This window comes from Protopterus annectens, chromosome 4.part0 (genome assembly GCF_019279795.1).
Source record: "Protopterus annectens isolate FY-2018-M chromosome 4.part0, PAN1.0, whole genome shotgun sequence".
Classification (NCBI taxonomy): Eukaryota; Metazoa; Chordata; order Ceratodontiformes; family Protopteridae; genus Protopterus; species Protopterus annectens.
This window is the reverse complement of record NC_056733.1, coordinates 1974999808-1975023995: the sequence shown is the minus strand read 5'-3', so window position 1 is coordinate 1975023995 and position 24188 is coordinate 1974999808. Positions and strand designations below refer to the sequence as shown.

The window sequence follows — 24188 nt, the reverse complement described above, 5'->3', positions numbered from 1 at the left end:
GCTGTAGGGTTTATTATCTTTTTGACTGTCCATCTGTCCATTCTGTTAAAGGATGAACCTGTAGGTCATTGCTGCAGGTCTTTCAAATCAGTAGAGACAGTAACCCTTGATGGAAACTGTCTTACATAGGGACTCTGTGTAACATGAGATTGTTCATAGGTGTCTACTAGGCAAATGACCACAAGGACCTTTTTAAGCCAAGTCATGCATCCCAAATATATGACAAGTTCTGATACCCTTGATAAGACTAAGCATGGCCCTGGGAGATGAACCATTTACAGGTTACCTGTTTGCATTAGAGACATAGGTGCCAAACCAGGGACGAATTTCCAGTTTCCCCTCCAATTGTCCATGTTGCACTTGAATTGGGTCAGGGAGGAACTGTGCTTCACATGGAAGGGGAGCCTGTTGCATAGACGGGGTAGTCTGTGGGATACATGCCTCTCTCTCTCCAGCAGGTCCTATTTATATCACAGGCAAGGTTTAAGTCTTTAGAACAGGTAATTCTGGTACTGTTTGTTTTGTGGATATGCAGGAGGTCCATCAGAGTGGGGTCTGACAATGCCCTGTATGCCAGGCATAGGTCTCCCCTCAAAAGCCTATAGGAGAGAGAATACAGGGATAGGGCCTTGAGGTGGTCTGCATAGGACATATTATGCCCTGTATTCTTTTAGTGAGGAACCTCTGTGGACGTTCTAGTTGTTGGATATGCTTGGTTAGGTATATACCAAAGGGGGCATTGTACTCAGTGATAGGTCTGATGAATGCCGAATACATTGGAACAATGACTTCCTTGGACTTAGATGCCATACCTTTGTTTATAAGTTGCACAACATATAATGATTTCCTCACCACTGTAGCCACGTGATGATCAAAGTCTAGATTACTATCTGTGTCCCTAAGTCCCTGACTACTGGGTCAACTCTAGGGTGTGTTGCCAATATGATAGTTACCAGGGATGGATGACTTCCCAAAGGATACTATTATGCATTTCTTGGCATTTAATTTTAGTCCATGGCTCTGACACCAGTTGTTTGTCTGTGTTACCCTCTCCTCGAGATTTGTGTCAGTGTGAGATTCAGTGACAGCTCCTAATTTGCAATTATCTGCAAATTTGTCAGCCAGAGACCACTGACTTGGCCTTGACTTCAGAGAAGTAAATGCCAAAAAGGAGTGGTCCAAGGACTGATCCCTGAGGGACTCCACTTGTGACTGGCCTCTTTGTAGGGGTAGACTCCCCAGTTCTTACTTCCTGGGTCTTGTCTGTGAGCCAGTTGGGTATCCACTGGGTGACAGACAGGTTTGTATCTAACCTCTTGAGTTTGTCAACAATGCCCAAGTGTGGTATTGTGTCAACTGCCTTGGTCAGGCCAAGGTAGCCAGTGTGAACGATTCTGCTCTCATCCATTGCTTTGGTGACCTTCTCATGAAAGTCCACCAGGTTGAGTAGGCATGATCTGCCCTTGACAAAACCAAATTGGGTTGGGTCCAGTGTCTAGAGGTTTACTGTATCTCTGCTGATCATCTCCATGGTAATTCTTTCTATGGCTTTACATATAAGACTAATGAGACTTATGGGTCTGTAGATGGCCCACCCTTGTGCAGAGGGATGACTGTTGCCTTTTTCCATTCATGAGGCACAAAGCCTTTTTGGAGGCTATAGTTAAATAGTAATTCCAGAGGCTCTGATAGGTCATGTTACATGCTATTTAGAAAGCATCCTGGGATATCGTCTGGGCCCATTGATGCAGTGTTTTTAGTCTTAGAGAGAGCATTAAGGACCCATTCCCTAGTGATAGTAGGGGGAGTAATATTTGATGATATTTCCTGAAGGAAGGTTGAGGGGGAGAAAGTAAAGTTGGAGATGAATTTATCAGCGAGGAGATTTGCTATATCTTCTGGCTTAATATAGGTGACTCCATTTACAGTGAGCTCTGTACACAATTGTGTATTCCCTTTGAGGTTACAGACATAGTTAAAGAATGCTTTGTGGTTGTCTTTGGCCTGGGAGGCCAAACTTGCCTCAAATTTGGCTTTGGTAGATTTTATTTGTCCTCTTGAGTTGGTTTAGTTGGATGAGAGTGCCTTTATCCTGCTGGGTGCTGTACCTTCTAATTTTTGCCATGATATTCTTCCCCCTTTTATACATCCAGTTGATTTTGTGATTCCACCAGGGTGGCTTGTTTTTTGAGTTAGTTCTGTACTGCTTTCTGGTGGGTACATCTGCCACTATGCGGCTATTAACATGCTTCTACGGGGTTTGGGTGAACAGTTTTGCATAGGCAGAAGTGTTCTCAGGATTTATAGGAGCTTGAAATTTTGCCAGCTTCTCACTTAATAGCAGGAGGTTAGCTTTAGAATAGTTCCTGAATATTCCCAGTTGAGCTGGGTGTCCAGGTTTTATTTTTACTTCAAAGGAGACCATTTTGTGTTCTGACCTACCAGGGTAGGCATTACAGTAGGGGATGTGCAGCACTCTCCCATATTAGTGAGGACCAGATCCAGTATGGTTGCACCCCTGGTTGGTATATTGACTGTCTGATCCAGGGAGTTTGTGTTTACAAAATCCAGGAATCTCCATACATGTACATTTGATGTCGTATAGGATCCCAGTTAATAGTGAGGTAATTATAGTCACCAATGAATATGGTATTGGGTTGGATGATTAGTGTTTCTAATAAGTTTAAATACATGGTATGGGTTTCCTGGGTCATAGAGGGGGACCTATAGCTTGCAAGGAAGTGGTACTGGATTTTACCTATGGTGATTTGAACATGGAGCACCTCAAGTGCATTTTCCTGTTTGTCTAGCCGTGAAGTATATTTATTTTTATATAAATAGAGACACCTCCACCTTTAGTCCCTGTCTGTGAAGTAGCTGGTCTAAATGTGTGGATGGCATTATAACCTTGCACTGTTGTTGTGCTGTCCATGGCTTTAAACAATGTCTCAGAGATCGCACAGACATAAGCATTCTGTAGGGTAAAGAGAGCTTCCAGGGAGTGGAGTTTTTTTGTTTAGGCTCCTAGCATTTGAACAGTAATACCTTTAGATTTTCTTGGTTTTGATTTGCTATGTTGGAAGTACTTTCAGTTTGGTATTGCCTAAAAAAGGTATTATGGGGAAGACAATGTTTTAGCTAATATTCGAAAGCCTAGAAGGGGATAGGTGCAGACCATCCCTGCCAAAGCAGCATGGTCTGTTGACCATCTCCTTCCATTTATTTTTTATTTTACATTTGTTGACCGGGCTAGTCCAACTGGATAATTGTCCATTTTCAGTGGAGGCCCGGGGAGAAAAGCTCCACAGATTAAAGCATGTTTATAGAAATACATGTAAAAAAACACTTGTGATATAGGCAAAGAGCAATAATACAAGGAAATTAGTTCAGGTCAGGTGATGCTATTCTAATAACAAATAGATAATACTAACTATGTAATACAAATTATGTAATTAAAAACATGAAAATAAAAATAATAATGTTTTTTTTTTTTTTTTTTTTTTTTTTAGTAACAGTAGAATCATAATGTTATTTATGATTTGAGAGAGAGATTTAGAGTGTTAAATAAAATGCAAATATAGTTGAAAGATGAAAGTAGGTTAGTCTGGATTGGTACAAGAGCAGAGCCAGAAGTTATTCAGATGTGAAAGAAGTTGCTTTTTAAAGCAAGGAAAAGTGGCTAGAGAGGAGATATGTAAGGGAAGGTTATTCCATATTTTGCCAACTGAGTTGGAGAAAAGGCAGTTCCCTGCAGAGTTTGAAATTCTGGTCATGTTAACTTGTAGCTTTTGGGAGGAGCGTAGTTGTTTTAAATTATTATAGGGAGTCAAGAGGTTGCTAAGAGCAGGTGTTTTGAGGGTTGATATAAAATTTTATGTGCTATTAAGAGTTGTTGATAGATAATCTTGTTAGGAAGTTCCAGCCAGTGTAGAAGTTTTAAGTTTATGCAGTGGTGAGTTCTATATTGAGATGCAGTGGCAAATCGAGCTATGTTGTGGTAGGATGTAGACAGTTTCCTAAGGTTACCTTTAGATAGATTAGTGTAGATCGAGGATGCATACAGAAGGGTAGAGATAAGATGTGATTGTGCTAAAGTAGTCCGTGCCTTAGGTGTAAGGAAGGGTTTTATTCTGTATAGTGAACCAATCTTTTATTAACTGTTTTATTGTGTTATTAATGTGGTGGTCAAAGCTAAGATTGTTATCAATAGTAACACCAAGCAGTTTTGTAGTGGAGTCAGGAGTAATGTGAGAGTTATCACTTGCAGTGATAGTAAAATGTAGTTGAGTAGATTTGTGTGTAGGTGAAAAAAGTAATAGTTTTGTTTTCTTGGGGTTAAGGAGAAGACATCTTTTAGAGAACCATTGTTCAACGGTTGAAAAGGTAGCTTGTGTAAGGGATTGGAGTTCTGGTTGAGAGGAGGCTGTACAGATTAAAGTGGAATCATCTGCATATTGTATGCAGGTAGTGTTTTGGATAGATGATTGTAGATCATTAATAAAGATGGAGAATAAAAGTGGGCCTAGTATAGATCCCTGTGGTACTCCTAATGAGATGGGTAATAGAGTAGATAGAGAATTTTTCCAGAGTACTGCTTGATGTCGATCATCTAGATATGATGAGAACCAGGTTAAAGAAGAGTCATCCAAGGCAAGGGATTTCAGTATGTGGAGAAGAAGTGTATGATTTACCATATCGAAGGCTTTTGACAGGTCTAGAAATAGAGAAGAGGTTAGTTTGTTGTTATTACGGTTACAGTTGATGGTATTGGTGAAAGAGAGTAGTGCAGTGGTAGTACTATGTGAAGGCCTAAATCCATGTTGGGTGTCAGCTAGTAGGTTGTTAAGGAGGAGATGGTTTAGTAGTTGTTTATGTATACATTTTTCCATAATTTTTGCTAGAGGAGATAACAGTGCAATTGGGCGAAAGTTAGAAAGGTCGGTAGATTTGCCTCCTTTGTGTAAGGGTATGATGTGTGATATTTTCCAAATTGCTGGGAAAGCACTTTCTTTTATGGATCTGTTTATTAGAATAGAGACAGGATAGGCAATAGCTTTAGCTGCTACTTGCAGGAATTCAGCAGGAAGCTTGTCTGCTGAGGGGTAGTGGGTTTAAGTTTGTGTAATAGAGATTGTATATAAGAGGTGGGTATGGGTTGTAGTTGAAGGAGAGGAAGAGAGTCATTGAAGCTACTTAAGAGCAGTTGAGAGGTATCAGGAGATAGGTGGTTAGCAAGACTTTGTATGGATGAAGTAAAGAAAGTATTGAAATTATTGGCTATTAAAGTAGAGTCTTCGGGTCTAAGTCCTGGGGATTGGGTGTGATTAATTTGCCTGGGGTAATTAGATTGTTAATAGTAGACCAGAATTTTTGGTTCTTTATTGGTGGATTGTTGTAGTTCAAAGTAAAAATTCTTTTTATCTGTTATGATAGCTTTTTTGGTACTGTTTCTGAGCTCTCTAAAGGTTTGATGATCTGTTGGGTTTCTAGAGGAACGCCATTTATTCCAAGATTTATTTCTGAGAATAATTTTATGCTTAGTATTGGAGGTTAGCCAGGGTGCTGTCTTAGTCTTTGTTCTAATAGTGCGACTTGGGGCATGTTGATTTAGGATTGCAAGGAATGCTGAATTGAAGTATTCAACAGCTTTGTTAAGTGTGAGGTGTTTTAGAGGGGTCCAGTTATATTGTGAAAGTTCTGTTTGAAACTGTTCAGGAATAAAATTTTTTTTGGAGTATAGTGTTTTGTGAGTGGTAGGAAAGTTTAGGTTAGTTTTGGCTCTGACTACGTAAATGAGGGAGTGATCACTAATGTCGTCAGGAAGGATGCCAGTTTGGTAGTTTTGTAGGGGAGTTAGTAAGGATCCAGTCCAAGGTGGTTTCTTTTTGGTTTTGTTGGTTCTGGTCGGACCATTAATGAGTTGTTTAAAACCATTTAGGTTTATATGAGAAGTAGGGTTAATGTTGCTACATGATATCCAATCGATGTTAAAGTCCCCAAGAAATAGTGTTTCTTGAGGAAGTTTGTTAGAGATATGTTCTAGAATGTGTTCTAGGGTAGGGATGTTATTTCCTGGGGATATATGCACAGATGATGTTTATTGCTTTACTATTGTTGATTTGTATTTTGAGCAAATTATTTCAGCATTGTAGTTTTGGGAGAAGGAAAGGTCAAGAAGAGTAAGTTTTAGGTTAGTTCTATATATAATTGCTACTCCTCCACCTTTCTTGGTGGAGCGATCATGTCTTACAATGCTATAACCAGGTGGGGTAATCTCAATGTCTTTAATTACAGGTTTTAGCCAGGTTTCTGTTAAGCATAAGATGTCAAAGTTGTGTATTTCAAGTAGGGCATGGAGTAGACTAATTTTATTACAGATGCTACGTATATTGAGGTGGGCTATGGATAGTTGGTTAGTGGGTATGGAGGAAGAGGGAGAGAAGGGTTTGGTATGATTTTTATGTGTTGTGGTTTTATTATTTTCTGGGCCTGGGTTGGGGTGTATGTCGCCATCTTGTAGTAGAAGGAGTACTGTAGCATATCTTTCTGGTTTAAATTTTTGGAAAGTTTCAATAAATTTTTAGTTTTGGATTTAAGTAGTTTATAGTGTAGTAGCCTATGGTATTTGGGAAGAATGTATATAGTTTCTGAGGAGGTATGTAAGAAGGAAGAGGATTGGGATGTTGTGTCTGTAGAGGTATGTTTTGAAGGAAGTGAGAGAGAAACAGTTATAGAGTGTTCATAGGAGGTTAGGAAGTAAGTAGTCATAAGTGAGGAAAGTAGTAAGAAGGAGATAGCTATTTTCAGTTGTGACTGGAAGATAGTCATAGTCATGGTGATGTAGTAGGTGTTTTGCTAAGAAGTAGGGGTGGGTGTGGGATAGTTTAGTTTGATTATAGGTAGGGGTGGGAGTGGTTTAGGGTCGTTGCCTGATTGGTGGGAGTAAGTAGGGGTGTGGTGAATGGAGGAATAAATGTAGGAGCCCTAGGGGTGGGTGGGATATGGGGTAGGGTGGGGAGCGAAGGGCCAGCAGAAGTAGGCTGAAGACAATCAGTGAGGAGGAAGACTCTGTAGGTCGTTCTAAAGGTAGAGGAAGGTGAACAATAATAAGAGGTTAAAAGGTAGAAATGCAGGAGGAAACTGGAGATGATAGTTCTAAGGATGTCTTAGGACAGTAAGAGATAATATATGTGAGCCGAAAAAAGGCTGGGAACAGAGGTACTGGGGGCAAAGATGCAGGGGTAGGTTAGAAGAGAGAGTGTTGAAAGGTAGTGAGTTAGAAAGATAAAGTATGAGGACGCCACCTAGTGGGCAGCAGGTATATAGCAGGGGATAGGTAACCTGCAAGGGGAGAAGGTCTAGGCAGGAGAAGGATTGAGTATAGAGGGCCAAGTGGGTAGTATACAGAATGGTAGGAGTAGTGGGGGGGGGGTCCGGCTGCTGGCTAGGCTACCTGAGATTCAACTGAAGTTTTAACATTAATATATGAGGTACAGTATCAATACGTACATTCAAAGCCTTTCCCAAGGAAAGGTAACACTTGTAGTTCTGTAGCTATAACGTAGCTATAACACTTGTAGTTGAAGGGTAAGTGTCTTAGTTTACACTACTGTTCAAAAGGACCTGGCTGGTGTTATTCAGGTGTTTGGTGTAGGACCAAGCTGGAACACAGTGCTGGTAGGATAGAAAGAGAGAGAAAAGAAGTAAATCACAGTGTAAGTTCAATAGGAAGTAGGTGTAGGTATAAAGCAGACTCAGATGCATATACAAATACAGTAAACAGTAAGGTACAGCACAGTCTAGTATTCTTCACTCTATAAACATCAAAAGTATTAAGAATCAGAGCAGTAAAAACAACACAGTCTAGAATTCATCGCTCTATAAATATCAAAAGCATTACAAGTCAGGGCAGTAATAACAGTGTGAGCAATGACCTGTTACAAGCTAAGAGAGCATGGCCAGGGTATTACGTAGTATTGGCAGCTCAGGTGGAACATTCCAAGTAAAAGCAAAGTAACCTACTGAGGGTTTAGTGAGAGCTAGGTACATCCACTACAATCCATAAGCACAATGCAATAAAAGCCTCTGCGTGTTGAACATATATGGGGACAGTATTCAAGTTAATTGCTTTAGTTAACAGTTTAACCGCTAGACATGCCCAAAAACATAGGAATATCCTAAAGTAGCATCCAGGGTACAGCTATAGCATATCACGTGTATTGCGCTCAGCTGGAGGCAGTGATAGGATAAAAGTCAAGCTGTGTGCCCTTAAATTATAGTAAATCAGAGATTAAATGCTAACTGAAGTCCCAAATACCGGATAAGTTAAAAACATGGGGCTAATTACTTCCAATTAGAAGCCTCAAGCAAGCCGCTCAGATAGTGGAAGCCATGAGAAGTACAAGCATACAGCGCTCAGTCCGTAGCTGCATCTGTTTAAGCAGTAAAGCTGTGTCCCATTAAATTTAAACAGAAGCCTTAAGCAGTCTTCTCAGATAGTGGGAGCTTTAGGAACTACAAGCGATACAGCGCCACTCCGTGGCTGCAACGGACTAGAGAGTAAAGCTGTGTCCCATTAAAGTAATTAAAAGCCCCAAGCAAACCGCTCTGATAGTAGGAGCTTTAAGAACTACAAGCGCTTACAGCGCTCAGTCCGTGGCTGCATCTAGTTAAAAAGTGACGCTATGTCCCATTAAATTAAATATGAGAGCAGTGAAAACACTATTTGTAGCCCCTAACAGTACAAAAGTGTTAACATAGCATTTAGATCAACAAACGTGTATAGCGCTCCATTAGAGGGAGCGTTTGGTTCAAAAGTAAAGCTGTACCGTATTAAAATAGAGTTGTTAGCATTCAAACGCTAAATGTAGCCTCAAAACAGTACATCATTGGAATCATAGGGCTGGTCGCATTTATAACGAGGTCCGCACACACCACTCTGATAGTGGAAGTATTTGCAACCACAAGCTAGAGGTTTTATAACATAAGAAGATCAAAAGACTAGCGAAAACAACAAATTAAGCACAACAGTACATGAAATATAAACCTAGCATTCATAACAACTACTACAAGCCGTTTGTACGGCGTTTCAATAATGAATATGATTGCATCACGAAACCACGATTAAAAAACCAAGGACGTGTACTACATATCAGTAACATCTAGATAGAACAGATATCAGTGTGGATCCTATGGATACACTAAGTTCCGCAAAATACAAGCCACGTGTGCGACTCCTACAACGTAGCAGCATATGTTGAAAATAACATAAAAAGCAGTAAGACTACCATAGTACATCAGAATTCATCCTAGGAACCGACAGTGGCACAATAGATCTTACATTTAGATTTTGCAATAGTTGTCACACTTACTTTATTGCACACACAGGAGCGGAGCTCACAGCAGCCAGGTGGGATAAGGGTGGAAGAAAGATGGCGTCGCTATAAAATAGGGTATATTTATAAGGTGAGTTGGAGTGTTGGGGACAGGGGGAGGGGAAAAGAGATAATAGCGGGAGGGGGGCAAAAACCACGAGACTAAGCTAAAGAGGACAGGCAAATGACATCAATACCTGTGAAGGAAGGAGGGGTTTAGTGAGTTGAGATAGTAGAGTATGTGGGAGGGGGAAGGGAAGGTAGGGGATATAGAACGGAAGGAAGACAAGAATATGGGACCACAGTATTGTTAAGTGTACAGGTGTAGGAGATAAGTAGAAGTACAGCAACCGAGAGAGAAAACAGTAGGTAATGCAGATAACAGAATGAACAGGACAGGTGAGTATGAGACAAGACAGCAGAAGTAGGCTGAAGACAATCAGTGAGGAGGAAGACTCTGTAGGTCGTTCTAAAGGTAGAGGAAGGTGAACAATAATAAGAGGTTAAAAGGTAGAAATGCAGGAGGAAACTGGAGATGATAGTTCTAAGGATGTCTTAGGACAGTAAGAGATAATATATGTGAGCCCGAAAAAAGGCTGGGAACAGAGGTACTGGGGGCAAAGATGCAGGGGTAGGTTAGAAGAGAGAGTGTTGAAAGGTAGTGAGTTAGAAAGATAAAGTATGAGGACGCCACCTAGTGGGCAGCAGGTATATAGCAGGGGATAGGTAACCTGCAAGGGGAGAAGGTCTAGGCAGGGAGAAGGATTGAGTATAGAGGGCCAAGTGGGTAGTATACAGAATGGTAGGAGTAGTGGGGGGGGGGTCCGGCTGCTGGCTAGGCTACCTGAGATTCAACTGAAGTTTTAACATTAATATATGAGGTACAGTATCAATACGTACATTCAAAGCCTTTCCCAAGGAAAGGTAACACTTGTAGTTCTGTAGCTATAACGTAGCTATAACACTTGTAGTTGAAGGGTAAGTGTCTTAGTTTACACTACTGTTCAAAAGGACCTGGCTGGTGTTATTCAGGTGTTTGGTGTAGGACCAAGCTGGAACACAGTGCTGGTAGGATAGAAAGAGAGAGAAAAGTAAATCACAGTGTAAGTTCAATAGGAAGTAGGTGTAGGTATAAAGCAGACTCAGATGCATATACAAATACAGTAAACAGTAAGGTACAGCACAGTCTAGTATTCTTCACTCTATAAACATCAAAAGTATTAAGAATCAGAGCAGTAAAAACAACACAGTCTAGAATTCATCGCTCTATAAATATCAAAAGCATTACAAGTCAGGGCAGTAATAACAGTGTGAGCAATGACCTGTTACAAGCTAAGAGAGCATGGCCAGGGTATTACGTAGTATTGGCAGCTCAGGTGGAACATTCCAAGTAAAAGCAAAGTAACCTACTGAGGGTTTAGTGAGAGCTAGGTACATCCACTACAATCCATAAGCACAATGCAATAAAAGCCTCTGCGTGTTGAACATATATGGGGACAGTATTCAAGTTAATTGCTTTAGTTAACAGTTTAACCGCTAGACATGCCCAAAAACATAGGAATATCCTAAAGTAGCATCCAGGGTACAGCTATAGCATATCACGTGTATTGCGCTCAGCTGGAGGCAGTGATAGGATAAAAGTCAAGCTGTGTGCCCTTAAATTATAGTAAATCAGAGATTAAATGCTAACTGAAGTCCCAAATACCGGATAAGTTAAAAACATGGGGCTAATTACTTCCAATTAGAAGCCTCAAGCAAGCCGCTCAGATAGTGGAAGCCATGAGAAGTACAAGCGCATACAGCACTCAGTCCGTAGCTGCATCTGTTTAAGCAGTAAAGCTGTGTCCCATTAAATTTAAACAGAAGCCTTAAGCAGTCTTCTCAGATAGTGGGAGCTTTAGGAACTACAAGCGCATACAGCGCTCACTCCGTGGCTGCAACGGACTAGAGAGTAAAGCTGTGTCCCATTAAAGTAATTAAAAGCCCCAAGCAAACCGCTCTGATAGTAGGAGCTTTAAGAACTACAAGCGCTACAGCGCCAGTCCGTGGCTGCATCTAGTTAAAAAGTGACGCTATGTCCCATTAAATTAAATATGAGAGCAGTGAAAACACTATTTGTAGCCCCTAACAGTACAAAAGTGTTAACATAGCATTTAGATCAACAAACGTGTATAGCGCTCCATTAGAGGGAGCGTTTGGTTCAAAAGTAAAGCTGTACCGTATTAAAATAGAGTTGTTAGCATTCAAACGCTAAATGTAGCCTCAAAACAGTACATCATTGGAATCATAGGGCTGGTCGCATTTATAACGAGGTCCGCACACACCACTCTGATAGTGGAAGTATTTGCAACCACAAGCTAGAGGTTTTATAACATAAGAAGATCAAAAGACTAGCGAAAACAACAAATTAAGCACAACAGTACATGAAATATAAACCTAGCATTCATAACAACTACTACAAGCCGTTTGTACGGCGTTTCAATAATGAATATGATTGCATCACGAAACCACGATTAAAAAACCAAGGACGTGTACTACATATCAGTAACATCTAGATAGAACAGATATCAGTGTGGATCCTATGGATACACTAAGTTCCGCAAAATACAAGCCACGTGTGCGACTCCTACAACGTAGCAGCATATGTTGAAAATAACATAGAAAGCAGTAAGACTACCATAGTACATCAGAATTCATCCTAGGAACCGACAGTGGCACAATAGATCTTACATTTAGATTTTGCAATAGTTGTCACACTTACTTTATTGCACACACAGGAGCGGAGCTCACAGCAGCCAGGTGGGATAAGGGTGGAAGAAAGATGGCGTCGCTATAAAATAGGGTATATTTATAAGGTGAGTTGGAGTGTTGGGGACAGGGGGAGGGGAAAAGTGATAATAGCGGGAGGGGCAAAACCACGAGACTAAGCTAAAGAGGAGAGGCAAATGACATCAATACCTGTGAAGGAAGGAGGGTTTAGTGAGTTGAGATAGTAGAGTATGTGGGAGGGGGAAGGGAAGGTAGGGGATATAGAACGGAAGGAAGACAAGAATATGGGACCACAGTATTGTTAAGTGTACAGGTGTAGGAGATAAGTAGAAGTACAGCAACCGAGAGAGAAAACAGTAGGTAATGCAGATAACAGAATGAACAGGACAGGTGAGTATGAGACAAGACAGCAGAAGTAGGCTGAAGACAATCAGTGAGGAGGAAGACTCTGTAGGTCGTTCTAAAGGTAGAGGAAGGTGAACAATAATAAGAGGTTAAAAGGTAGAAATGCAGGAGGAAACTGGAGATGATAGTTCTAAGGATGTCTTAGGACAGTAAGAGATAATATATGTGAGCCCGAAAAAAGGCTGGGAACAGAGGTACTGGGGGCAAAGATGCAGGGGTAGGTTAGAAGAGAGAGTGTTGAAAGGTAGTGAGTTAGAAAGATAAAGTATGAGGACGCCACCTAGTGGGCAGCAGGTATATAGCAGGGGATAGGTAACCTGCAAGGGAGAAGGTCTAGGCAGGGAGAAGGATTGAGTATAGAGGGCCAAGTGGGTAGTATACAGAATGGTAGGAGTAGTGGGGGGGGGGTCCGGCTGCTGGCTAGGCTACCTGAGATTCAACTGAAGTTTTAACATTAATATATGAGGTACAGTATCAATACGTACATTCAAAGCCTTTCCCAAGGAAAGGTAACACTTGTAGTTCTGTAGCTATAACGTAGCTATAACACTTGTAGTTGAAGGGTAAGTGTCTTAGTTTACACTACTGTTCAAAAGGACCTGGCTGGTGTTATTCAGGTGTTTGGTGTAGGACCAAGCTGGAACACAGTGCTGGTAGGATAGAAAGAGAGAGAAAAGAAGTAAATCACAGTGTAAGTTCAATAGGAAGTAGGTGTAGGTATAAAGCAGACTCAGATGCATATACAAATACAGTAAACAGTAAGGTACAGCACAGTCTAGTATTCTTCACTCTATAAACATCAAAAGTATTAAGAATCAGAGCAGTAAACCAGACACAGTCTAGAATTCATCGCTCTATAAATATCAAAAGCATTACAAGTCAGGGCAGTAATAACAGTGTGAGCAATGACCTGTTACAAGCTAAGAGAGCATGGCCAGGGTATTACGTAGTATTGGCAGCTCAGGTGGAACATTCCAAGTAAAAGCAAAGTAACCTACTGAGGGTTTAGTGAGAGCTAGGTACATCCACTACAATCCATAAGCACAATGCAATAAAAGCCTCTGCGTGTTGAACATATATGGGGACAGTATTCAAGTTAATTGCTTTAGTTAACAGTTTAACCGCTAGACATGCCCAAAAACATAGGAATATCCTAAAGTAGCATCCAGGGTACAGCTATAGCATATCACGTGTATTGCGCTCAGCTGGAGGCAGTGATAGGATAAAAGTCAAGCTGTGTGCCCTTAAATTATAGTAAATCAGAGATTAAATGCTAACTGAAGTCCCAAATACCGGATAAGTTAAAAACATGGGGCTAATTACTTCCAATTAGAAGCCTCAAGCAAGCCGCTCAGATAGTGGAAGCCATGAGAAGTACAAGCGCATACAGCGCTCAGTCCGTAGCTGCATCTGTTTAAGCAGTAAAGCTGTGTCCCATTAAATTTAAACAGAAGCCTTAAGCAGTCTTCTCAGATAGTGGGAGCTTTAGGAACTACAAGCGCATACAGCGCTCACTCCGTGGCTGCAACGGACTAGAGAGTAAAGCTGTGTCCCATTAAAGTAATTAAAAGCCCCAAGCAAACCGCTCTGATAGTAGGAGCTTTAAGAACTACAAGCTTACAGCGCTCAGTCCGTGGCTGCATCTAGTTAAAAAGTGACGCTATGTCCCATTAAATTAAATATGAGAGCAGTGAAAACACTATTTGTAGCCCCTAACAGTACAAAAGTGTTAACATAGCATTTAGATCAACAAACGTGTATAGCGCTCCATTAGAGGGAGCGTTTGGTTCAAAAGTAAAGCTGTACCGTATTAAAATAGAGTTGTTAGCATTCAAACGCTAAATGTAGCCTCAAAACAGTACATCATTGGAATCATAGGGCTGGTCGCATTTATAACGAGGTCCGCACACACCACTCTGATAGTGGAAGTATTTGCAACCACAAGCTAGAGGTTTTATAACATAAGAAGATCAAAAGACTAGCGAAAACAACAAATTAAGCACAACAGTACATGAAATATAAACCTAGCATTCATAACAACTACTACAAGCCGTTTGTACGGCGTTTCAATAATGAATATGATTGCATCACGAAACCACGATTAAAAAACCAAGGACGTGTACTACATATCAGTAACATCTAGATAGAACAGATATCAGTGTGGATCCTATGGATACACTAAGTTCCGCAAAATACAAGCCACGTGTGCGACTCCTACAACGTAGCAGCATATGTTGAAAATAACATAAAAAGCAGTAAGACTACCATAGTACATCAGAATTCATCCTAGGAACCGACAGTGGCACAATAGATCTTACATTTAGATTTTGCAATAGTTGTCACACTTACTTTATTGCACACACAGGAGCGGAGCTCACAGCAGCCAGGTGGGATAAGGGTGGAAGAAAGATGGCGTCGCTATAAAATAGGGTATATTTATAAGGTGAGTTGGAGTGTTGGGGACAGGGGGAGGGGAAAAGAGATAATAGCGGGAGGGGGCAAAAACCACGAGACTAAGCTAAAGAGGACAGGCAAATGACATCAATACCTGTGAAGGAAGGAGGGGTTTAGTGAGTTGAGATAGTAGAGTATGTGGGAGGGGGAAGGGAAGGTAGGGGATATAGAACGGAAGGAAGACAAGAATATGGGACCACAGTATTGTTAAGTGTACAGGTGTAGGAGATAAGTAGAAGTACAGCAACCGAGAGAGAAAACAGTAGGTAATGCAGATAACAGAATGAACAGGACAGGTGAGTATGAGACAAGACAGCAGAAGTAGGCTGAAGACAATCAGTGAGGAGGAAGACTCTGTAGGTCGTTCTAAAGGTAGAGGAAGGTGAACAATAATAAGAGGTTAAAAGGTAGAAATGCAGGAGGAAACTGGAGATGATAGTTCTAAGGATGTCTTAGGACAGTAAGAGATAATATATGTGAGCCCGAAAAAAGGCTGGGAACAGAGGTACTGGGGGCAAAGATGCAGGGGTAGGTTAGAAGAGAGAGTGTTGAAAGGTAGTGAGTTAGAAAGATAAAGTATGAGGACGCCACCTAGTGGGCAGCAGGTATATAGCAGGGGATAGGTAACCTGCAAGGGGAGAAGGTCTAGGCAGGGAGAAGGATTGAGTAAAGGGGGCCAAGGGGGTAGTATACAGAATGGGAGGGGTGGGGGGGGGGGGGGTCCGGCTGCTGGCTAGGCTACCTGAGATTCAACTGAAGTTTTAACATTAATATATGAGGTACAGTATCAATACGTACATTCAAAGCCTTTCCCAAGGAAAGGTAACACTTGTAGTTCTGTAGCTATAACGTAGCTATAACACTTGTAGTTGAAGGGTAAGTGTCTTAGTTTACACTACTGTTCAAAAGGACCTGGCTGGTGTTATTCAGGTGTTTGGTGTAGGACCAAGCTGGAACACAGTGCTGGTAGGATAGAAAGAGAGAGAAAAGAAGTAAATCACAGTGTAAGTTCAATAGGAAGTAGGTGTAGGTATAAAGCAGACTCAGATGCATATACAAATACAGTAAACAGTAAGGTACAGCACAGTCTAGTATTCTTCACTCTATAAACATCAAAAGTATTAAGAATCAGAGCAGTAAAAACAACACAGTCTAGAATTCATCGCTCTATAAATATCAAAAGCATTACAAGTCAGGGCAGTAATAACAGTGTGAGCAATGACCTGTTACAAGCTAAGAGAGCATGGCCAGGGTATTACGTAGTATTGGCAGCTCAGGTGGAACATTCCAAGTAAAAGCAAAGTAACCTACTGAGGGTTTAGTGAGAGCTAGGTACATCCACTACAATCCATAAGCACAATGCAATAAAAGCCTCTGCGTGTTGAACATATATGGGGACAGTATTCAAGTTAATTGCTTTAGTTAACAGTTTAACCGCTAGACATGCCCAAAAACATAGGAATATCCTAAAGTAGCATCCAGGGTACAGCTATAGCATATCACGTGTATTGCGCTCAGCTGGAGGCAGTGATAGGATAAAAGTCAAGCTGTGTGCCCTTAAATTATAGTAAATCAGAGATTAAATGCTAACTGAAGTCCCAAATACCGGATAAGTTAAAAACATGGGGCTAATTACTTCCAATTAGAAGCCTCAAGCAAGCCGCTCAGATAGTGGAAGCCATGAGAAGTACAAGCGCATACAGCGCTCAGTCCGTAGCTGCATCTGTTTAAGCAGTAAAGCTGTGTCCCATTAAATTTAAACAGAAGCCTTAAGCAGTCTTCTCAGATAGTGGGAGCTTTAGGAACTACAAGCGCATACAGCGCTCACTCCGTGGCTGCAACGGACTAGAGAGTAAAGCTGTGTCCCATTAAAGTAATTAAAAGCCCCAAGCAAACCGCTCTGATAGTAGGAGCTTTAAGAACTACAAGCGCTTACAGCGCTCAGTCCGTGGCTGCATCTAGTTAAAAAGTGACGCTATGTCCCATTAAATTAAATATGAGAGCAGTGAAAACACTATTTGTAGCCCCTAACAGTACAAAAGTGTTAACATAGCATTTAGATCAACAAACGTGTATAGCGCTCCATTAGAGGGAGCGTTTGGTTCAAAAGTAAAGCTGTACCGTATTAAAATAGAGTTGTTAGCATTCAAACGCTAAATGTAGCCTCAAAACAGTACATCATTGGAATCATAGGGCTGGTCGCATTTATAACGAGGTCCGCACACCACTCTGATAGTGGAAGTATTTGCAACCACAAGCTAGAGGTTTTATAACATAAGAAGATCAAAAGACTAGCGAAAACAACAAATTAAGCACAACAGTACATGAAATATAAACCTAGCATTCATAACAACTACTACAAGCCGTTTGTACGGCGTTTCAATAATGAATATGATTGCATCACGAAACCACGATTAAAAAACCAAGGACGTGTACTACATATCAGTAACATCTAGATAGAACAGATATCAGTGTGGATCCTATGGATACACTAAGTTCCGCAAAATACAAGCCACGTGCGACTCCTACAACGTAGCAGCATATGTTGAAAATAACATAAAAAGCAGTAAGACTACCATAGTACATCAGAATTCATCCTAGGAACCGACAGTGGCACAATAGATCTTACATTTAGATTTTGCAATAGTTGTCACACTTACTTTATTGCACACACAGGAGCGGAGCTCACAGCAGCCAGGTGGGATAAGGGTGGAAGAAAGATGGCGTCGCTATAAAATAGGGTATATTTATAAGGTGAGTTGGAGTGTTGGGGACAGGGGGAGAGGAAAAGAGATAATAGCGGGAGGGGCCGAAAACCACGAGACTAAGCTAAAGAGGACAGGCAAATGACATCAATACTTGTGTAGAAAGGAGGGTTTAGTGAGTTGAGATAGTAGAGTATGTGGGAGGGGGAAGGGAAGGTAGGGGATATAGAACGGAAGGAAGACAAGAATATGGGACCACAGTATTGTTAAGTGTACAGGTGTAGGAGATAAGTAGAAGTACAGCAACCGAGAGAGAAAACAGTAGGTAATGCAGATAACAGAATGAACAGGACAGGTGAGTATGAGACAAGACAGCAGAAGTAGGCTGAAGACAATCAGTGAGGAGGAAGACTCTGTAGGTCGTTCTAAAGGTAGAGGAAGGTGAACAATAATAAGAGGTTAAAAGGTAGAAATGCAGGAGGAAACTGGAGATGATAGTTCTAAGGATGTCTTAGGACAGTAAGAGATAATATATGTGAGCCCGAAAAAAGGCTGGGAACAGAGGTACTGGGGCAAAGATGCAGGGGTAGGTTAGAAGAGAGAGTGTTGAAAGGTAGTGAGTTAGAAAGATAAAGTATGAGGACGCCACCTAGTGGGCAGCAGGTATATAGCAGGGGATAGGTAACCTGCAAGGGGAGAAGGTCTAGGCAGGGTGAAGGATTGAGTATAGAGGGCCAAGTGGGTAGTATACAGAATGGTAGGAGTAGTGGGGGGGGGGGTCCGGCTGCTGGCTAGGCTACCTGAGATTCAACTGAAGTTTTAACATTAATATATGAGGTACAGTATCAATACGTACATTCAAAGCCTTTCCCAAGGAAAGGTAACACTTGTAGTTCTGTAGCTATAACGTAGCTATAACACTTGTAGTTGAAGGGTAAGTGTCTTAGTTTACACTACTGTTCAAAAGGACCTGGCTGGTGTTATTCAGGTGTTTGGTGTAGGACCAAGCTGGAACACAGTGCTGGTAGGATAGAAAGAGAGAGAAAAGTAAATCACAGTGTAAGTTCAATAGGAAGTAGGTGTAGGTATAAAGCAGACTCAGATGCATATACAAATACAGTAAACAGTAAGGTACAGCACAGTCTAGTATTCTTCACTCTATAAACATCAAAAGTATTAAGAATCAGAGCAGTAAAACAACACAGTCTAGAATTCATCGCTCTATAAATATCAAAAGCATTACAAGTCAGGGCAGTAATAACAGTGTGAGCAATGACCTGTTACAAGCTAAGAGAGCATGGCCAGGGTATTACGTAGTATTGGCAGCTCAGGTGGAACATTCCAAGTAAAAGCAAAGTAACCTACTGAGGGTTTAGTGAGAGCTAGGTACATCCACTACAATCCATAAGCACAATGCAATAAAAGCCTCTGCGTGTTGAACATATATGGGGACAGTATTCAAGTTAATTGCTTTAGTTAACAGTTTAACCGCTAGACATGCCCAAAAACATAGGAATATCCTAAAGTAGCATCCAGGGTACAGCTATAGCATATCACGTGTATTGCGCTCAGCTGGAGGCAGTGATAGGATAAAAGTCAAGCTGTGTGCCCTTAAATTATAGTAAATCAGAGATTAAATGCTAACTGAAGTCCCAAATACCGGATAAGTTAAAAACATGGGGCTAATTACTTCCAATTAGAAGCCTCAAGCAAGCCGCTCAGATAGTGGAAGCCATGAGAAGTACAAGCATACAGCGCTCAGTCCGTAGCTGCATCTGTTTAAGCAGTAAAGCTGTGTCCCATTAAATTTAAACAGAAGCCTTAAGCAGTCTTCTCAGATAGTGGGAGCTTTAGGAACTACAAGCGCATACAGCTCACTCCGTGGCTGCAACGGACTAGAGAGTAAAGCTGTGTCCCATTAAAGTAATTAAAAGCCCCAAGCAAACCGCTCTGATAGTAGGAGCTTTAAGAACTACAAGCGCTTACAGCGCTCAGTCCGTGGCTGCATCTAGTTAAAAAGTGACGCTATGTCCCATTAAATTAAATATGAGAGCAGTGAAAACACTATTTGTAGCCCCTAACAGTACAAAAGTGTTAACATAGCATTTAGATCAACAAACGTATAGCGCTCCATTAGAGGGAGCGTTTGGTTCAAAAGTAAAGCTGTACCGTATTAAAATAGAGTTGTTAGCATTCAAACGCTAAATGTAGCCTCAAAACAGTACATCATTGGAATCATAGGGCTGGTCGCATTTATAACGAGGTCCGCACACACCACTCTGATAGTGGAAGTATTTGCAACCACAAGCTAGAGGTTTTATAACATAAGAAGATCAAAAGACTAGCGAAAACAACAAATTAAGCACAACAGTACATGAAATATAAACCTAGCATTCATAACAACTACTACAAGCCGTTTGTGCGGCGTTTCAATAATGAATATGATTGCATCACGAAACCACGATTAAAAAACCAAGGACGTGTACTACATATCAGTAACATCTAGATAGAACAGATATCAGTGTGGATCCTATGGATACACTAAGTTCCGCAAAATACAAGCCACGTGTGCGACTCCTACAACGTAGCAGCATATGTTGAAAATAACATAGTAAGCAGTAAGACTACCATAGTACATCAGAATTCATCCTAGGAACCGACAGTGGCACAATAGATCTTACATTTAGATTTTGCAATAGTTGTCACACTTACTTTATTGCACACACAGGAGCGGAGCTCACAGCAGCCAGGTGGGATAAGGGTGGAAGAAAGATGGCGTCGCTATAAAATAGGGTATATTTATAAGGTGAGTTGGAGTGTTGGGGACAGGGGAGGGAAAAGAGATAATAGCGGGAGGGGGCAAAAACCACGAGACTAAGCTAAAGAGGACAGGCAAATGACATCAATACCTGTGAAGGAAGGAGGGGTTTAGTGAGTTGAGATAGTAGAGTATGTGGGAGGGAAGGGAAGGTAGGGGATATAGAACGGAAGGAAGACAAGAATATGGGACCACAGTATTGTTAAGTGTACAGGTGTAGGAGATAAGTAGAAGTACAGCAACCGAGAGAGAAAACAGTAGGTAATGCAGATAACAGAATGAACAGGACAGGTGAGTATGAGACAAGACAGCAGAAGTAGGCTGAAGACAATCAGTGAGGAGGAAGACTCTGTAGGTCGTTCTAAAGGTAGAGGAAGGTGAACAATAATAAGAGGTTAAAAGGTAGAAATGCAGGAGGAAACTGGAGATGATAGTTCTAAGGATGTCTTAGGACAGTAAGAGATAATATATGTGAGCCGAAAAAAGGCTGGGAACAGAGGTACTGGGGGCAAAGATGCAGGGGTAGGTTAGAAGAGAGAGTGTTGAAAGGTAGTGAGTTAGAAAGATAAAGTATGAGGACGCCACCTAGTGGGCAGCAGGTATATAGCAGGGGATAGGTAACCTGCAAGGGGAGAAGGTCTAGGCAGGGAGAAGGATTGAGTATAGAGGGCCAAGTGGGTAGTATACAGAATGGTAGGAGTAGTGGGGGGGGGGTCCGGCTGCTGGCTAGGCTACCTGAGATTCAACTGAAGTTTTAACATTAATATATGAGGTACAGTATCAATACATTCAAAGCCTTTCCCAAGGAAAGGTAACACTTGTAGTTCTGTAGCTATAACGTAGCTATAACACTTGTAGTTGAAGGGTAAGTGTCTTAGTTTACACTACTGTTCAAAAGGACCTGGCTGGTGTTATTCAGGTGTTTGGTGTAGGACCAAGCTGGAACACAGTGCTGGTAGGATAGAAAGAGAGAGAAAAGTAAATCACAGTGTAAGTTCAATAGGAAGTAGGTGTAGGTATAAAGCAGACTCAGATGCATATACAAATACAGTAAACAGTAAGGTACAGCACAGTCTAGTATTCTTCACTCTATAAACATCAAAAGTATTAAGAATCAGAGCAGTAAAAACAACACAGTCTAGAATTCATCGCTCTATAAATATCAAAAGCATTACAAGTCAGGGCAGTAATAACAGTGTGAGCAATGACCTGTTACAAGCTAAGAGAGCATGGCCAGGGTATTACGTAGTATTGGCAGCTCAGGTGGAACATTCCAAGTAAAAGCAAAGTAACCTACTGAGGGTTTAGTGAGAGCTAGGTACATCCACTACAATCCATAAGCACAATGCAATAAAAGCCTCTGCGTGTTGAACATATATGGGGACAGTATTCAAGTTAATTGCTTTAGTTAACAGTTTAACCGCTAGACATGCCCAAAAACATAGGAATATCCTAAAGTAGCATCCAGGGTACAGCTATAGCATATCACGTGTATTGCGCTCAGCTGGAGGCAGTGATAGGATAAAAGTCAAGCTGTGTGCCCTTAAATTATAGTAAATCAGAGATTAAATGCTAACTGAAGTCCCAAATACCGGATAAGTTAAAAACATGGGGCTAATTACTTCCAATTAGAAGCCTCAAGCAAGCCGCTCAGATAGTGGAAGCCATGAGAAGTACAAGCGCATACAGCGCTCAGTCCGTAGCTGCATCTGTTTAAGCAGTAAAGCTGTGTCCCATTAAATTTAAACAGAAGCCTTAAGCAGTCTTCTCAGATAGTGGGAGCTTTAGGAACTACAAGCGCATACAGCGCTCACTCCGTGGCTGCAACGGACTAGAGAGTAAAGCTGTGTCCCATTAAAGTAATTAAAAGCCCCAAGCAAACCGCTCTGATAGTAGGAGCTTTAAGAACTACAAGCGCTTACAGCTCAGTCCGTGGCTGCATCTAGTTAAAAGTGACGCTATGTCCCATTAAATTAAATATGAGAGCAGTGAAAACACTATTTGTAGCCCCTAACAGTACAAAAGTGTTAACATAGCATTTAGATCAACAAACGTGTATAGCGCTCCATTAGAGGGAGCGTTTGGTTCAAAAGTAAAGCTGTACCGTATTAAAATAGAGTTGTTAGCATTCAAACGCTAAATGTAGCCTCAAAACAGTACATCATTGGAATCATAGGGCTGGTCGCATTTATAACGAGGTCCGCACACACCACTCTGATAGTGGAAGTATTTGCAACCACAAGCTAGAGGTTTTATAACATAAGAAGATCAAAAGACTAGCGAAAACAACAAATTAAGCACAACAGTACATGAAATATAAACCTAGCATTCATAACAACTACTACAAGCCGTTTGTACGGCGTTTCAATAATGAATATGATTGCATCACGAAACCACGATTAAAAAACCAAGGACGTGTACTACATATCAGTAACATCTAGATAGAACAGATATCAGTGTGGATCCTATGGATACACTAAGTTCCGCAAAATACAAGCCACGTGTGCGACTCCTACAACGTAGCAGCATATGTTGAAAATAACATAAAAGCAGTAAGACTACCATAGTACATCAGAATTCATCCTAGGAACCGACAGTGGCACAATAGATCTTACATTTAGATTTTGCAATAGTTGTCACACTTACTTTATTGCACACACAGGAGCGGAGCTCACAGCAGCCAGGTGGGATAAGGGTGGAAGAAAGATGGCGTCGCTATAAAATAGGGTATATTTATAAGGTGAGTTGGAGTGTTGGGGACAGGGGGACGCCAAAAGAGATAATAGCGGGAGGGGGCAAAAACCACGAGACTAAGCTAAAGAGGACAGGCAAATGACATCAATACCTGTGAAGGAAGGAGGGGTTTAGTGAGTTGAGATAGTAGAGTATGTGGGAGGGGGAAGGGAAGGTAGGGGATATAGAACGGAAGGAAGACAAGAATATGGGACCACAGTATTGTTAAGTGTACAGGTGTAGGAGATAAGTAGAAGTACAGCAACCGAGAGAGAAAACAGTAGGTAATGCAGATAACAGAATGAACAGGACAGGTGAGTATGAGACAAGACAGCAGAAGTAGGCTGAAGACAATCAGTGAGGAGGAAGACTCTGTAGGTCGTTCTAAAGGTAGAGGAAGGTGAACAATAATAAGAGGTTAAAAGGTAGAAATGCAGGAGGAAACTGGAGATGATAGTTCTAAGGATGTCTTAGGACAGTAAGAGATAATATATGTGAGCCCGAAAAAAGGCTGGGAACAGAGGTACTGTGGCAAAGATGCAGGGGTAGGTTAGAAGAGAGTGTTGAAAGGTAGTGAGTTAGAAAGATAAAGTATGAGGACGCCACCTAGTGGGCAGCAGGTATATAGCAGGGGATAGGTAACCTGCAAGGGGAGAAGGTCTAGGCAGGGAGAAGGATTGAGTATAGAGGGCCAAGTGGGTAGTATACAGAATGGTAGGAGTAGTGGGGGGGGGGTCCGGCTGCTGGCTAGGCTACCTGAGATTCAACTGAAGTTTTAACATTAATATATGAGGTACAGTATCAATACGTATATTCAAAGCCTTTCCCAAGGAAAGGTAACACTTGTAGTTCTGTAGCTATAACGTAGCTATAACACTTGTAGTTGAAGGGTAAGTGTCTTAGTTTACACTACTGTTCAAAAGGACCTGG

At 41.3% G+C, this 24188-nt stretch overlaps 1 long non-coding RNA gene across 2 annotated transcripts; it reads right to left on the bottom strand.

Moving 5' to 3' along the window:
• Positions 1-7374: 7374 nt before the first annotated feature.
• On the bottom strand, positions 7375-21887 carry LOC122800081. 2 transcript variants are annotated; one of them, XR_006364528.1, is made up of 6 exons: positions 21313-21887; positions 18564-18728; positions 15801-15965; positions 13034-13198; positions 10275-10439; positions 7375-7674 (listed from the first exon to the last, which is right to left on the bottom strand). It is a non-coding gene; the product is annotated as an uncharacterized LOC122800081 (long non-coding RNA). The 2 variants fall into 2 exon arrangements; XR_006364529.1 differs by lacking the exon at positions 7375-7674 and having other exon boundaries at positions 9871-10439.
• Between the last annotated feature and the right edge of the window lie 2301 nt (positions 21888-24188).